Consider the following 16115-nt stretch of genomic DNA (forward strand, 5'->3'; position numbering starts at 1 on the left):
AACAGCTCTGTGATTGTGGCCCTGTCAAGTCTGTAGGCGAGTATAATGTGCCTGTCTTCCAGTGTAGCCAAGTCCACAAGGGGTTTGTTTCCTCCTATTCATACACAGCCGTAGGTATCAAAGGGACACAAGAGTGAGTAGGCTGTCACAATTGACCAATGGAACCACAACCTCAGTGTACATACCGCATCAATGTGATGGGACAGTGGGAATTACCATGTATGTGCAATTTTAGGCAATGACGCTGTTATGGCTTATCTGAACGTTGCCCACCGCCATGAAATGGAGACCACCTGTCCTGTATCTTGGCACAGGTGGAAGTGAGGTAAGTCCGCCAATGTTGGGCGTCGTGGCGGAAGGTGGTCTTGCACCGCCGTGCAAATCCTCATTGGCTAATATGGGGCTTTATGGAGTACAATGTTCAATGGGGATCAGAGCCGGCGGTGACTTTTTACACCGCCGATGATGTGACCACCATTTTCTATCTAAATCCTCACTTGTTTCCTGACTTTCCACAGGACAATCCCTACACTGCATGTGCTGCTGTGACCTGTTTCTGGAACCTACCATGGCCCGTGTGACGGGGGGAAGGGCCCCTGCCTTCACTTCGGAGGAGTTGGTGCGACTGATGGATGGGGTCCTACCCCAGTATGGACTTCTGTATCGGCCTCCAGACCAACAGGTAAGTACACCTTGGGCACGATGCACGTGGGAAGGATGCATGGAAATGTGTGTGCAAGCATCGTGTCATTGGGGGGAATGTCTGGTTGTAGTGTACATGGTGGGCGCCGGATGATGTGTGTGCCAATGGTGATGGAAACGGGATTGGTGGGCCATATGTGTGACAGGCTGGATTGTATGTGTAATGGTGTCTTCCTTTCTGCATTTCCTCTGCAGGTCGGTGCCCACCAAAAGAAGGGATTGTGGCGTGCCATCGCCAAGGACGTGCGGACCCTGGTGGAGCACCCACTGCAGGAAACGGTGGGAGGACCTGAGACGGTGGGCACAGAAGACTGCAGAGGCCCAGCTGGGGATGGCCTTCCAATGAGGAAGGGGTGTCTGTTGGAACCTGACCCACCTGAGGTCCGCATACTGGCAGTGACCTACCCAGAGCTGGATGGGCACTTGAGGGCCTCACAGCAGCCACAAACGGGTGAGTACAGTGGGCGTTACTACAATAATTGTTAGGTGGCATGGGATCCGGGTGGTGCATGTGAGTTAGTGGGTGCCCCTTAATGCCAGGTCAGACATTGCAGCGTGATCCAGCTCAAGGGTAATGGGTGCATGGGTAATGCAGGTAACCTAGCTTGTTTGCATTCCAAGTCATTCAGCACTTTGTGGGTCCCAGGAGGTGTGCGGTTGGCGGTGTTTGGCTCTCATCTTGCTGTGGCATCTAGCCAAATCAATCCCAGTGCAATGCATAGTGCTCAACCCTGATCCCTGTGTGTGACGGTGCTGTGTATGCCAACTGTGGTGTTGGTGCTGTAATTGACCCAGTGTTCCCTTTCTCTCCTTTCCCCCTTTTTCTTCTTTCATCCTGTCCATGTGTTTATTAGCATCATCTGGCGGAGGAGCAGAGGCACCGGCGACAGAGGGAGCTGCATCCCACAGGACCCAGGAGGAAGAGCCCACCGATGCCGAGGGAACCAGTGGGACGGAGGGCCAGGGGAGCACCACGGCAGAGACAGGAGGTGACAACACTGACTTAGATACCTCCTCCGATGGAAGCTCCCTGGTGGTGGCGGACACCTCTGTGACCACTCCAGCTGCAGGTACAGCTGCCACCCCCGTACCAGCACCGCCCTCCCATTAGCCCCTCAGCGAGTTGCCTGTGCCCTCTCACCCAGGACAGTGGGCATCTCCTTCTCCCCAGGCACCTCAGGCCCTGCCCCAGTGAGCCCTGCTGCCTTGAGTGAGGAGGATATTGACCTCCTGAGGTCCATCTCTGTAGGGCAGTCAATCATTGAGAATCCCATTCAGGTGCTGGCATCCCAGATGCAGCAATGCAATGCATTCCTGGAGGGCAACCACAGTGGATTGGCAGCCCAACAGAGATCGATTCAGGCTCTTGCCATTCTCTGATGGCAGCCATTGTCCCTGTTCCTACCGTCCCCCCCTCCAACTACCACTTCCCAGGACCAGTCTCCTCAACCCCAATACATCCCATGCACACATACAGATGAGCATGCACACAAGACAACACACAAGAGTGGCACAATCAAACACAGGCACCACACTTCAGCCCACAAGCACTCACGCAAACACCAGATAGTTGCACACACAACCATATCCACTGCCTCCACTGTCTCCCCCTCCTCCTCCACCTCCTCACAGTCATGTCCACACTCACACCTGCATGCACTGCTTCAACAGCCACCACCAGCATCACCACACCAAGCAGCACACACACCTCACTAGCAGACACCTCCACAACATCCATCCACGCGTCCCCTGTGTCCTCTCCCACCCTGTCTGTCCCCTCTCCTAAAGGATACAAACGCAGCCACTCAGACACCCAACAGCCATCCACTTCACATCAGCACACTACCCATGCACCTGCACCCAAGTCCAGCAGACATACTCGTCCAACAACCACTCCCTCAACCTCCACTCCCATCCCTCCTCCCTCATCCCACTCCAGTGTCCCTAAGAAGCTTTTCCTTGCCCAACTTGACCTCTTCTCTCCCTCTTCCTTCCCCCTCCTGCCTGTAGGAGCAGGGTCCCAATGACCTAGCCCAGCACTTCAACCCAACGGTCCACAGGGACAGTGGAGGCACCTCCTAGTCCTGGAGGCAAGACAGTGAAGGAACCCACTCCACCAGCCAGGAAGGGGAAGGATCCCATTCCACTAGACAGGAAGGGGAAGGAACCCTCACCTCCTGCCAGGAAAGGGAAGAAGCCCTCACCTCCTGCCATGATAGGGAAGAAGCCCTCACCTCCTGCCATGAAAGGGAAGAAGCCTTCACCTCCTGCCATGAAAGGGAAGAAGCCCTCACCTCCTGCCTTGAAAGGGAAGAAGCCCTCACCTCCAGCTGAGACACAGCAGCCCTCTCCTCCAACAGAGGCTGCCCAGGAGGCACCTTCACCAGCTGAGACACTGCAGCTCTCACCTCCAGCAGAGGCTGGCAGGGTACCAACATCACCACCACCAGTGGTCATGGAGCCCTCACCTCAAGCTGAGATGGTGCAGCCCTCACCTCCAACAGCGGGCATGTGGGCCACCCTCCAGGGACTGCTGTACAAGGAGCCCCCTCCAGAACCAGTGGGCAAGTTCCCCACCTCAGAGACTGTGACCTTTCACTCTTCAGCACTGGGAAATGGGCATGGATCCCCCACCAAAACCAGTGTGCAAGTCCCCCACTTCAGAGACTGTGACCTTGCCCTCCCCAGCATTGGGAAATGGGCATGGAGCCCCCTCCAGAACCAGTGGGAAAGACCCCCACTTCAGAGGCTGTGACCTTGCACTCCCCGGCATTGGGAAATGGGCTTGGAGCCCCCTCCAGAACCAGTGGGCAAGTTCCCGACCTCAGAGACTGCGACCTTGCACTCCCTGGCATTGGGAAATTGGCATGGAGCCCCCTCCAGAACCAGTGGGCAAGTCCCCCACTTCAGAGACTGTGACCTTGCACTTCCCAGCATTGGGAAATGGGCATGGAGCCCCCTCCAGAACCAGTGGGCAAGTTCCCAACTTCAGCTGAGGTGCCCCCCACCTCCCCCTTCCCCTGAGGTGCCTGCCCACTTCAATAATGATGCCCCTGCACAGTTCTGTGTGGATGTTGTCAGGAAACAAGTTGGGCCTTGGACTGTGTCCTGGGGCCATGTGAGACCTCAGTACTTTGGACTGGGCATTGGCCCTTTGTGGACAATTGTACATGTCTCTTTGTTTTCCTATTGGTTCATTTGGTAGCTGTTCCCATTCAATTCATTCTCATGACTGCCTTATTGTTGTCCTTGCATTATTATGCCGTGTGTTGTGTGCCATTGGTTTACATCTGCGGCTTGTTGTGTGTATGGTATGTGTGTGTCTGGTGTGTGTTGCACGTGTGTGTGTCACTCTCCTTTTCCTCCCTCCCTCCCTTGTGTGCTAGGCAGCTGTACTCACCGTCGTCGTCGGCATTGGTGTTGCAGGTGGAGCATGGCATAGAAGAGCATCGGGAAGCCTTGCAGTTCCGGTTCAATGGTGGCGTTGTGCTTCTCTGTGTCTCTTATGGTGAGTCTTTGGTCTTCTATGCAGTGTGTCTGCCAGGCTTTTGATGGCATTGGTTCCGCCCCAGAAATCGTGGCGGATTGCAGTGTCATGATATGGTGGGCGGTACCTTGTCTTCCGCCTGGCTGTTTATGGCTACTGCCGTGGTGCGTGGTGTTAACGTCCTGGCGGATGGTGCGGTACATTGGCTATGTATGGGAGTTATCACCGCCATGGTCTTAATTTGGTGGTAATTACCACCAGCCTGTTGGTGGTATTTCCGCCACTTTATCACTCACCGCCAATGTCATAGTGACCACCTTGGTGTGATTTAATAAATAGACAGTAATGCACCACAGCTCATAGCACTGCCTTACATTACTTTGCATTGGGTGGACATTGCATGGGTGGAGTATGGGCGTTCACGTACATCCACACATATATTTTAACAGAAACCCAGATTTAGAAAGACTTGAAAACTAGGTTTGTGGCAAAATGATGCACCTACTCGAAAGAGGTGTCATAATGAGAAGTATGTTGATTTCTCTTAATTAATTACTCTTTCCATATGTGCTGCATTTTGCCAGATATCCCATCAGCTGTATTACAATACCATTATGTCCTATAGGGATTGTAATACAGTGGACAGGATAACCGTCATGTTTGTGATGAAGTATCCAATCCGCAGAGTACTAATTTAGGCCCTATGTCTCTAAGGATTGTTTTTGTGCAGGTAAGTGTCCCTTCCTGCACAAAAACAATCCTGCCTGTAACACAGACACCCTTGCACTGCATTGCAAGGGTGCCTGCATTGGTGCTAAGCAGCACACCAGCTCAAGCAGAAAGAAGAATTGCCCCAGATATACATTTAAACATGGAGGATTTCTGCCCTCTCATTGTCACCAGTGCAGAGCAGCAAGTTGCCTTGCTGTGTTGCGTTCTGTGAAAGAATGGTAAGTCTGTCCCTTAGTTCCACCTTGGAACTTTTTTAACGCTGCAATGCTACCTATGCTAATAATTAAAATACATTCAATATGACACAAAAATACAAATAGACAGGTTTAAATTAATCATTTCATTAACATATGTTGAATTTGAACCCATACCGATCTTATATTATTAACTCATACACATTTAATGCTTGCTACCTTTTGTACTCTAGCATTCCATTTCTTGTATGAACACATACACCTTCATATGAAAAGCCGTTTTTCAATGCCAGTCACCATCAGGAAAAACCTGGCGATAAGGAGCATTGAAAAGTGCTCAATGCCTCTCTCGCCATGAGAGGAAGATCCCATGGCAAGAGGGGAATTGCTTTTGTGTTTCCAAAAAGAAAATCCCGCTTTTGGATTCTAGTTTTGAAAATAAAAAAAAACTTTGTAAGTTTGCTGTACCACTTTGTCATGTTGGTGAAGCCGTACAGAAAGATTACAATGCAGTGGCACGAACCTCCATGTTGGTTGTCCCGGCCAATGCTAAAAAATTCACTAGGACAAGGGACATATCTAAATGTGGCCTGGCATGTGTGCCATTGCATCAGAATACATTACTCAGTCGCCCTGGTGGAGGACGGGCAGACTGACAAAATTTAAATCAAGCCCAAAGTTACTCACTTTTAATCAAACTGTCCTATTTAATGCTTCTTGTAATTGTTCAAGTGAGTTAATCAATTTGAATGTACCAACAAGAAATTTACCAAATGAGTGTCTGATCAATGTTAGGTAGATGTCTTGTGAAATAATCCACTACTTTTATCTGTTCTCTACAGCCGTTGCACCTGTCCGTGTCTAATGGTCAAAAAAGAGCCACAGTCTTTTGTAGACAAGCAAACAGTGGCGGCTGCTGCCAGTAAGGTTTGGTGGGGCAGCATTCATAGCAGGGGGTGGGTTGAGGAAATAAAAAATAAAAAAAGACTTACCTGCTGCTGCCGTCCCTCTGTGTTCCTCTGCTTCCGCCGCCTCTGTGCTTCTTTGCTTGCTCCCCTCCCCACCCAATCTAGACACTTCTCTCATGCTCTTACCCAGCTTGAAAGAATCACCGGTATTTGCCTGAGTGGGTTGAAATGCCGCTCAGTTAGGGACTGGAGCCTGCACTGGTTCTCTACCCTGATGTGCAACACAGCTCAGGTGGAGAGTTCTAAGGCCCTGATTTATACTTTTTTGTGCAGCATTACCGTAATTCTTTTATGCAAAATCGGTGCAAACTTACAAAATACAATTGTGTTTTGTAAGTTTGGGCCACTTTTGTGTCAAAAAATGACGGTACTGCGGCACAAAAAAGTATAAATCAGGGCCTAACTGTGCATGCCGTAGACAGATGGCCAAAGCGGCATGCGTACTTACAGTGCACCGACTACTCCTCCTCCCCCTGCTTATGCAGAGGATGGCCCAGCCACATCCTAGACTTGGCGGACTGAAGTGGAAAAATAAAATAATTGTATTATAATTTTATTTTTCTACTTTCTGCTGCCTTTCAGCAGTGGGCGATGCTTCTCCACCATAACGGGGGTGGGGGGCAGCCCATGTAAACAAATAGTGTAGCTGTTACTTCAATGGAAACCTAAACAAAAGTATTCCCCTTTAGCGGCCCACCATCTCATGCAGTATTGCAGAAATGCCACCAAAGTTGGGTGTCCACAGTTATACCAGTCACTGGAATAATAATAACATATATGTTCACAGTCATACCTCTCAAAGACGATAAGTATAATATTTAGGAATTAAATGCCTTTCTGTCATTGTGTCCTATGTCTTTCATTACTTTATGCTTTAGTGGGTTTTTTCCCTTGCCTATGAAGTTTCATATTTGCACATTAAAAGGTGAAATACTATAGTAGAGAAGGTAGCAATCATTAGGTGTGCATGAATTAATATAATGAGATCTCACTAGGGTCGACTATAAAGCAGATGTTAATGAAATTACTTATTTTAACTTGTCTATATGATTGTTAATGTTGTATTGAATGTATTTTAGTTATTTGTATATGTAACACTGACGGACTGAAAAAGTTCAAAGTTGGAACAAAACGTGTGGCGGAGCTGATGTGCTTGTCTTATATGACTGACACAAGCAAAATAAAAATAAAGAAAGATTTGCCAAACTCCGACTTTTTCTCCAATCTGTTTTTTAACCTGAACCAACACCTTGATGGACAATTAAGAGCTATGTCACCTAAGCGTGAAGGAAGGGAATGGGAATGATAATATTTTTATTTTCGGATTGAGAGCGCCTCTCCCATCAGGACATTTAAGAATAAAGCATTCTTAGATTGTTTTTTTTATTGCTTTAGTATTCATATTTCTTTAGAAGATTGCTATATTGCTCTCTTTTCAAACATTCTTTAATAGTTGTATCATATGCTAACGCTCCATTAATTACTATTTCACAAAATATATTGTGTTAAATTCTCAAACGTATTGGCACACCAAGTTCCCTTTAGGTGTGCAAAAGTATAAGCACCTGCACATCTATTTCCCATGCTCAAATGCACAGAATGAGGAGCAGTGGAAATGTACATCCAAAGATGGAAATTTTTAACTGGAGAAAATCTGGTGATTTAGTAAATTCTCTGCAGAGTGAGGTAGCCCTGAATATAGTAAATGTAGTAAACACCCTCAAACCAGAACGTGTGAGGATTAAAAAATGTGTAGTGTGGCCATTCCCACCATGCAAAGCAATGTAAAATCTACTTTAAAAAATGGATGAAATTTGTTTTTGGGTTGTGAATGTGTAAATGTAAAGGGAGCACTAGTAAATACTGTAGGATATGTGGTAAGAGTTTGCCACCCAACAAAACATTTGTGCCCTGGAAAGAAAAAAGAAAAATGAAAGTGAATATGAATAAGTCCGACACACATGCCCCTAAAGGACTGACTGCTTTGCCCAAGTTTAAGAAACCAATTCACAAAGATATTGTTGTGACTTACTTTTGGAATAATCCTAACTAGCCTCTACGTCCAGAGGTAAATCATTTCTTAGTTATGGTGTACTCCTCACTTACTCCTGCTTTCCAGGAGTAACTTAGTAACTCTGGGTTGTTCATGGAATTCAAGAGAGCGCTAGGAATGCAGGAATAAATCAGAAACACTCCAGGAGTATGTCACACCAACTCACATCAAACTCTTTGTGAATCAGACCCTTCAATGTAGAGTAGAGGAGTACTCTTGGAAATCTACAATTTGCAGATATTGTTTTTAACATTGCCAGGGGCGGATCCTCCATATGGGCGGAGGAGCGTCACCCCCACCCCCCGCCAGCAGCAACCGCTGCGAATCCTTTCACAAGGAAGGGATAATAAACTCTGTTTATTATCCCTTCCTTGTCAAAGGGGCAGGGCCACGGGGTGATGAGCAGAGGGGAGTGCACTGTGCACTCCCCTCACTGTGCATGTATGTTTGGCCAGCCGTCTCAGGCCGGCCAAACATACATGCGCAGTAGGCTGTCTCCAGCCCGGCAACAGAGAGCCTGCAAAGGCTCCCAGTTTGCCTGGGAGCACCCAGCCAGGACGCTCCTAGCCAATCCTGACAGGCTTTGAGCAGTGTCAGGATTGGCCGCAGGGCAGGCTGGGAGCCTGTGCTTGCAGCCTTCAGAGGTGCGAGGATTAGCGCGATACGGGAGTCGAGATAAGTTTTTTTAACCCCCACCCCATGCGTTGCCCCTCCCCCAGGAATCCCCATGACGGATCACTGCTAGACGTGTTTGTAGGTCCACTCATAAGCAGAAATCTACTAAAATCCTAGCTGTACTTCTGAGAGTGTAGTTTTACAACTTTTATTAAATTGTTGAGCATTGGTAAGTTTCTTGCACTTGAACATAAGCATACAGAGGAAATTGGAGCTCTGTTTCTAAGCATGGCAGCGAGACTTCAAATGCTGCTTTGAAGAAATGTCGCCTATTCTATATCCTCACGCCTGCTGTTACGGAAAGCAGCCACCAGTGCAGAAGAACGAATGCAGTGAATCACAACAAGGCAATCTAGAGAGGAATCATGCAGTGCGTACTCTGCCATGTGTCTTCCTCCCTAAAATTCAGCGTTCAAGATCCAGGTTTTCACACAGCGATGCATGTTTCAATATTTCAATCCATTTACCTTATCAGCTGTTTTAGACTCTGCTAGGTTTTTGCTTTTTTCTCTCGGTAAAAATAACCAGAGCTCATACATCATTCAAGCGGAAGGCGGCATTGCTGCTTGCATCCATTTATTTAATTTTGCAGGCTCCCTTCTATGTTAATCTAACACATAAAGTGCTGAGGTGCCGAGGTGTCAAGAAAAAGTCAATATTTTTACGTGTGCCTCATTTATCTGCATTAACCCGAAGCGAGATGGATGTCTAAATTTGGGTATTATTGGATTTAATGGGAAAGATCAATTACAAGAAGCTTGACTCATTGGCAATGGTTTGTTAAGGTAGAAAATGTTATAAATTTCCAGATATGAGTTTTATGTTAAAAGAACTGTCCTTCACAATACTGTAAAAAGAAATAGTTAAAATAATGTTTTCTGGTGTGCTTTATGTTTCAGTCAGAAGTTACACAGCATGTATATTTCACACATTGACACCTTTCTATTTTTAGTGTCGGCTGCACAAACTAAAATATCAGATTGAGTCATTGACTGACACCAAAAAAATTGTGTTCAAGGAGAAAAAAGACTAAGCCATAGACAAGGAAGTCAAAAGTGAGCCTAAAAACTATGGACATGATTTATAATGAACATGTTCACACTTACTAAAGACTTACGCCTGTAAACGAGTGGTACTTTCACTTGCATAATGTATACCGTATACATATGATAAAAATGTTCAAAAACTGATGTGAGCCAGGCCACTAAGAGTGGTAACAGATGTATCCAACTTACAAATTCTGAAGACTGCTTTTAAGTGTTTCTTGTGTGCCAGAGTCAGACTACAGCACGTGCGAAGGTCGGTGTCCTCTTATCAGATGTGTCTGTGGCCATCTGGAGCTCTCCGCTAAACCAGCTGTTTGTAGAGCTGTGAAGGATGGTCCCGCTGGATGCTAGCAAGAGGGGGAGGCCCTTGGCCTGTGGCACTCTGTCTGGACTCATTACGAGCAGGGGCGTCTCCTCTGCTAGGGGGGAGGTGCATCACCCCTTTTACCCCCACCAGGAGCTGCAAAACCTTTATAGTAAAAACATTATAAACTAAGTTATTTATGTTTTTACTATAAAAGTGAGTGGGGCCACAGCCGTGATGTGGACGGAGGGGGAGTGCACAGCACTTCCCCTCAGTGCGCAAGTATGTTTGGCAGGGTGGTCTCGGGCCAGCCAAACATACATGCGCACTGCAGTCTCTCCGATCCGGCAATGTGTTGCCAGGCTGGACAGAGCATGCACAGGCTCCCAGTTTGCCTGGGAGTGCCTTGGTTAAGCGACTGGGAGTGACTGATTAAGAGAGCAAGGGATTGGTCAAACCAGACCTGATAAATACTGCATGATAACCAAACCACAGAGAATCTCTGGAAAACGTTGGGGGCCTGGCAGAGGGTGAACTTAGCCAGAGCTGCTGGAGCACAATATTGTCCTCAATCCAAAGGAGAAAGTGAGGCAGGCTTACCTGAAACCATTGCGCCACCCCAGACACCACTTGCATGTGATACTGAAAGATCAGATGTAACAGCTCTGGTGGCATTGAGTGATGCTCTACCCGTGACCTGCCTCACACTAACTACAGACTTGAAGGGGGCATGATGGACAAACAGCAAAAAAGGAGTTTTTTTAATCTCGAGGTACAAGGGCAAAAAAATAATGGAGACTTGTGGAGAGCAGGAATTCGCACTAGAAGAATGGACTCTTTTGCATTTCATCAAAGTAATGTTGGCAATTATGGTGGAAGGATGAAAAAATATTGAGAGACCCATGAAAACTGTGTAGAAGAAATTGGAGGAAATAACAGAGTGAAGGGTTTGAAAAGAGCAGTTAATAAGAAGGGGCATCTTGAAAGAAACGGAAGCCAAGCTGAAAGAGACAGCCTCTACTGTGGAAAGTAGGGAAGCTTTCAAAACTACTGTGATTGATAGCCTTGTGCCCCTGGACTCTAACTTGGAACGTCTGGATAACCTGAGTGGGGAACCACCGATGAGGGATTCGGGAGTTCTGGCACAGATAACAACTCATTCCACGAAATTAGAGATCTGAGAGACCTGCTGGAACTGGAAGATGACTGAATCCATCAAAGAGTGGCCAAAATGTGGCAGACCGAGGCACTGTGATGGTCACTCAACTTAATACTGAATGCAGGAGTAAAATTCTGCATGCTGCAGTTAAGGAGGAGAAAGTGATGCGTACTGAAGGCTGACTCCTCTTTTTTACAGTCTTCAGAGTCGTTTTCCAGGAAACATGGCCCCTTGGAGATTAAACACCGCCTAGTAGGTGGGGACACTATAGCCTCAATTGGTCTTCGAGTGGAGCTGAGAGCAACTTATGGCAGTAAGCAGTTTGTGCTCTCACAAGTAGCCTCAGCTAAGGCATTTGTAGACAACCTATTAAATGAACCTCCCCCCCCCCCCCAGAATAGGAGAGGCTGACACTTGCCACACTGGAATTTGTACACTGTTTTGGTAGCGAGCCTGATTCCTATTAGACTGATTGTCATCCTCTAGTAGGGATTCATAAAATGGAAATGATAACATTGTTTTTAATGTATGCGTATTCACCTCTCATACCCCAAGGGTGCACTAGCATTCAGTGACAGATATGTGAGCTATCTTGCTTACTATGGTTTACACTACATTCATCCAAGCAGAGAATTTCTCCCTTGTTTGTATTGGGGGTGGGAGGGATCTCAGAGTGTAATTAATGTCTGGCATTTGTGCAAGAGGCTAACCAGTTTTTTGGCTGTGGTCTTAGTACAAAGATTTAAACATAAATTTAGGATGGAGCCCGTTTCAAGGTTAATTCGAAAATGGTAAAAGTCCTACTCCTGAACAGGCCCATTTAATGCACAGTTACAAAATAGAAATCTTAGGTCGATGAAAGATTATTAGATGTCTTTTTTATTTAATTGAATACACTTAGGACTATTCTACAAAAGAGTGTCAAGTTACTCCTATGGGAGAAACTTAGGTGCAAATTTATCATCGCTGATGCAATGCTTTGCAATGCAGTGTTGCATCAGAATTTTTTCTGCCCCGGTGTGGCATTTTCCTGCACAATGGAGGCACCATATTTATGTGGCGGCGTACTATGGCGTGAAGACAAATTCAATGCATCACAAATTTCGATGCAATGGTGGTGAGATTGCCGCAATGTTCCATAAATAAACTTCAACCTACATGCCACAAACTTGAAGTGAGTGTCGTAAAGCACCTGTATGTGCCCCAAATCAGCATTGCGTCACGTAAGAGTGCTTAGCAATGCAGGTGTGTTCCAAAAAGCAGTGCAATAGAAAACAAATATCCCTCAAGAGAGAAGAATGTATGCAAGGAGCCACATAGTGCCAGGAGGGTAGCAACCCCAAACCCAAAGACTTCACATCAGCCATGGCGAAGAGGAAGTCTAACTGCAAAGGAGAACTAGATATTAATCAGTGAGGTGACAAAAAAAAAAGACCTGTTATTTGTCACCTCACACTTGCCATTATCAAAGAAGGATGCAATATGGAAAAACATAGTGGAAAAGACAAACTGTGTTGCACAAGCAAATAAGACAATCCTGGAGTGTAAAAGGAGGTGGCATCTCTACAAGCATAGGATAGAAGAAAAACTGACCAGGAACATTAAGGAAGCCATGAGGACTGGAGAAGGACCTTATGTCCAGGAAAGTTGGACCCGTTGGAGGAGCAGGTGGTATCCCTCAATCCAACAGAGTTGGTAGATGGAGTGGAATGTCTGGATGGTGCTGAAGTGGATGATCAGCAAGCAGCCCAGAGTGAGTGAGTTCAAACTGTCATGCAGTTCAATGCAGCAAGACACTTTGCTGCACTGTGCTGTTCTGTGTGAAAGGGAGAGGACAGGAATGTCCCACATGTTAAGTCATCCATCACATAACCTTCCTTTCCTTGAGCAGTAAAAAAAATTCCAACCCAATCAAGCCCTGGCAAGTTTCCCCAGTCCATGTGTGATGTGTTGTCTCTGTCCTGGTTTGACTTTTGATTGCTGTGACCTTTAGTGTAATGTTTAACATAATAGAGCAGGACTATAAGTCCCAGAATACAAAGTCAAAACACCTGCACTGGAGCAGCACATCATGCATGGAACTTGGAAACCTGGCACATATGCCAGTGTCAATGCTGAACACCTTGCACCATGACCTGTGTGATTCTGTTAGGACTAGGCATCCAAAAGTGGACTGTGAAAGAAAATCATGTATTGTGGGGTTGTAATGGGTAAACCTGTCCCCCAAGTGTACCCGGGTATTGAATAGGTGTATGCTCTGCAAGTAGGATCACTTGAAGAGTCAGTTGTTGATTTACTATCACAAATCCATATGTGATGCAGATGTCCTGATGTGTTGGGTGAGTTTATTCTAGGTGTAGGCTGGCATGTAAGAGAACACTCTACCCCCTATCTCACTCATATGGATATTGGAGGTGGGGGTGATTGGAAGTGATTCAAAGCCCAGGATTTGTTGGAGGAAGTGAAGATGGTATGTGATCTAGGTGGGTCCCTGGTAGTGTAGTGCCTTCTAAGTGTGGCTTAGCATCTTCAACTAGCAGTGTGTCTCAATGGGCGCCCATTGTATTTATCTGAGATGAAGTGTGATGCGGGTGCTGCATGGTAGGTTGTGAAATCGTTTGGCATTGGTGTGTTGGATAGTTTGCCTCTTATGGATCAGGTGTACAGAGATGCTCTAGTCTAGTGCATTGTTCTAGTGCAGTCTGTGATGAGGGTCTGTGTGATGCTCTCACAGGAGTCAGGAGAGAACCCTATGAAGAAATGCCTGAGCATGCAAAATATGTGAAAGCAGGTTGAGGTGAAACTTGCAATTTGAAGTTTCATGGCTCGTCTGGTATCCAGGCTGATGAGCAGGTTTCTGGGGTGGTTGAAGGGTGAGGGCTTTGGGTCTAGTTCTGTGGGAAACTGGGGTGTGGTTTTGTTGTAGAAGATCATCACTACTATCTTGTCAGGTTGAGAATGAACAACTAAACTCCCACAGAGTTAGCCATCAATCAGTCAATCAAACAGGATTTGTAAAGTGTGACTAGTCACCCTCAAGGGTATCTAGGTACTTGCAGGTCTCAGCGGTTCATTCAAAAAGCCAGGTCTTGAGGGCTCTATGGAATTCTGGTTGAGAGGCGATGGTCCGGAGATGCATGGGGAGGCTGTTCCAGGTTTTTGCTGCTATCTAGGAGAAGGTATGTCCTCCACTTCTGCTTTGAAGGATGAGTGGAGGGTGGGCAAGCCATGGGGAAGCGGAGCGTAGTCTTCTTGATGGTTGGTGGAAATTCAGATGGTGTTTAATGCAAGGGGGTCCTTGGTTGTGTAGAGCTTTGTGTGAGTGGGTCAGCTGCTTGAATACACACCTCTTTTGTACGATGAACAAGAGAAGTTCTCTCAGGTATGGTCTGATGTGGGATCATTGGGTATGGCTGAGGATGAGTCTTGCATTCTGTATGGTCTGAAGTCTTTGTAGGAGTTGCGAGGTGATTCCTATGCAGAGGGAGCTGCTGTAGCATAGTCGACTGGTGATGGGGGCCTGGGTCATGGTATGTCTCATGTGCAGGGGTAGTCACTTGAAGATCTTAAGTAGCATGTGCAGAGTGAAGAAGCAGGCAGAAGAAATGGTGTTAATCTGTAATTCCATGGTGAGCAAAATATCAATGATGATTTTGAGGTTTCTGGCTTGTTCCGAGGAAGTTGGTGCATGTCCTAGTCTGAAGGCCACCAGAAGTCATTCCATGTGTTGCTGCTCTTGTCGAAGATCAGAACCTTAGTCTTCTTTGTTTTTAGCTACAGGCAGTTTTCTTTAATCCAGTCGGCAACGCTTGTAATGCATCTGTGGAAGATGGTTTTGGTGGTGGTGGGGTTGTCAGTGATCGAGAGGATGAGTCTGATGTCATCTGAGTAGGAGATTATGTTGAGGCTGAGGGATCTGACGATTCGGCTAGCAGGGGTCTATATTCATTTAGAAGTGTGGGGCTGAGGCATGATCCTTGATCCATGTTGGTCAATGGCATATTGTAACATTTTTTGCAGCTTTGTGTCCCCTTGAGAGTTAATGTCATCAGTGTAAGCAAATGATGTAGAGTACATGGGCCTGTATTATGCTTGTAAGGGGAATATGTTACATATATCTCTGTGTATCAGAAATTGAACATAAATACTGTCTGAATGTAAACAATAACAATCCTGTCCAATACAATCATGTAAACTTAGTGACAAATTTCTATTTTGTTCACAGTGTCAAACAACATTTCCTGGAGATCAGCCTTCCCATGATGCCCAATCTGTTGAGGACACCATCCTGTCCCCCATGGACACATACACCTTCCAACAGCTTTCTGGACAGTATTAAAACTTCTCATCCACTACTGGCAAGGGAAGATGATATTGTTGTGTCTCCAGAAGAACCAACACAAACTGGACATGGACCATCAGCCAGTCACACAACAGCTGGGGACTCTGAGGAGCCCCAAGTTGCTTTTCAACGGCGAGTGGTAGGAGCCCAGCAGAGAATGGCTGAGTTAGTCCAGTTGGGAATGGAGGCCACAGCGGGCTGTCTTGAAGGAGTCCACAGGTGTCTTAGCCTTAATAAGAGGTTAACTAAGGCAATCAGAAACAGCTACTCTTGGCTCCACTGGATTGATGACTCCCTATCTGACATTGATCATGTCATGATGCAGAAGGAAAAACAACAACAGCCTTCTACATCTGACACCAGCAAAGTCTTCAGGCACCTGGGAGCCATCGATACATCCATCCAGTCCCTGGAGGCCAAGATTCACAACTTCACAGCATTAATGAGCGCCCT

The sequence above is a fragment of the Pleurodeles waltl genome, chromosome 8 (assembly GCF_031143425.1).
Source record: "Pleurodeles waltl isolate 20211129_DDA chromosome 8, aPleWal1.hap1.20221129, whole genome shotgun sequence".
Classification (NCBI taxonomy): Eukaryota; Metazoa; Chordata; class Amphibia; order Caudata; family Salamandridae; genus Pleurodeles; species Pleurodeles waltl.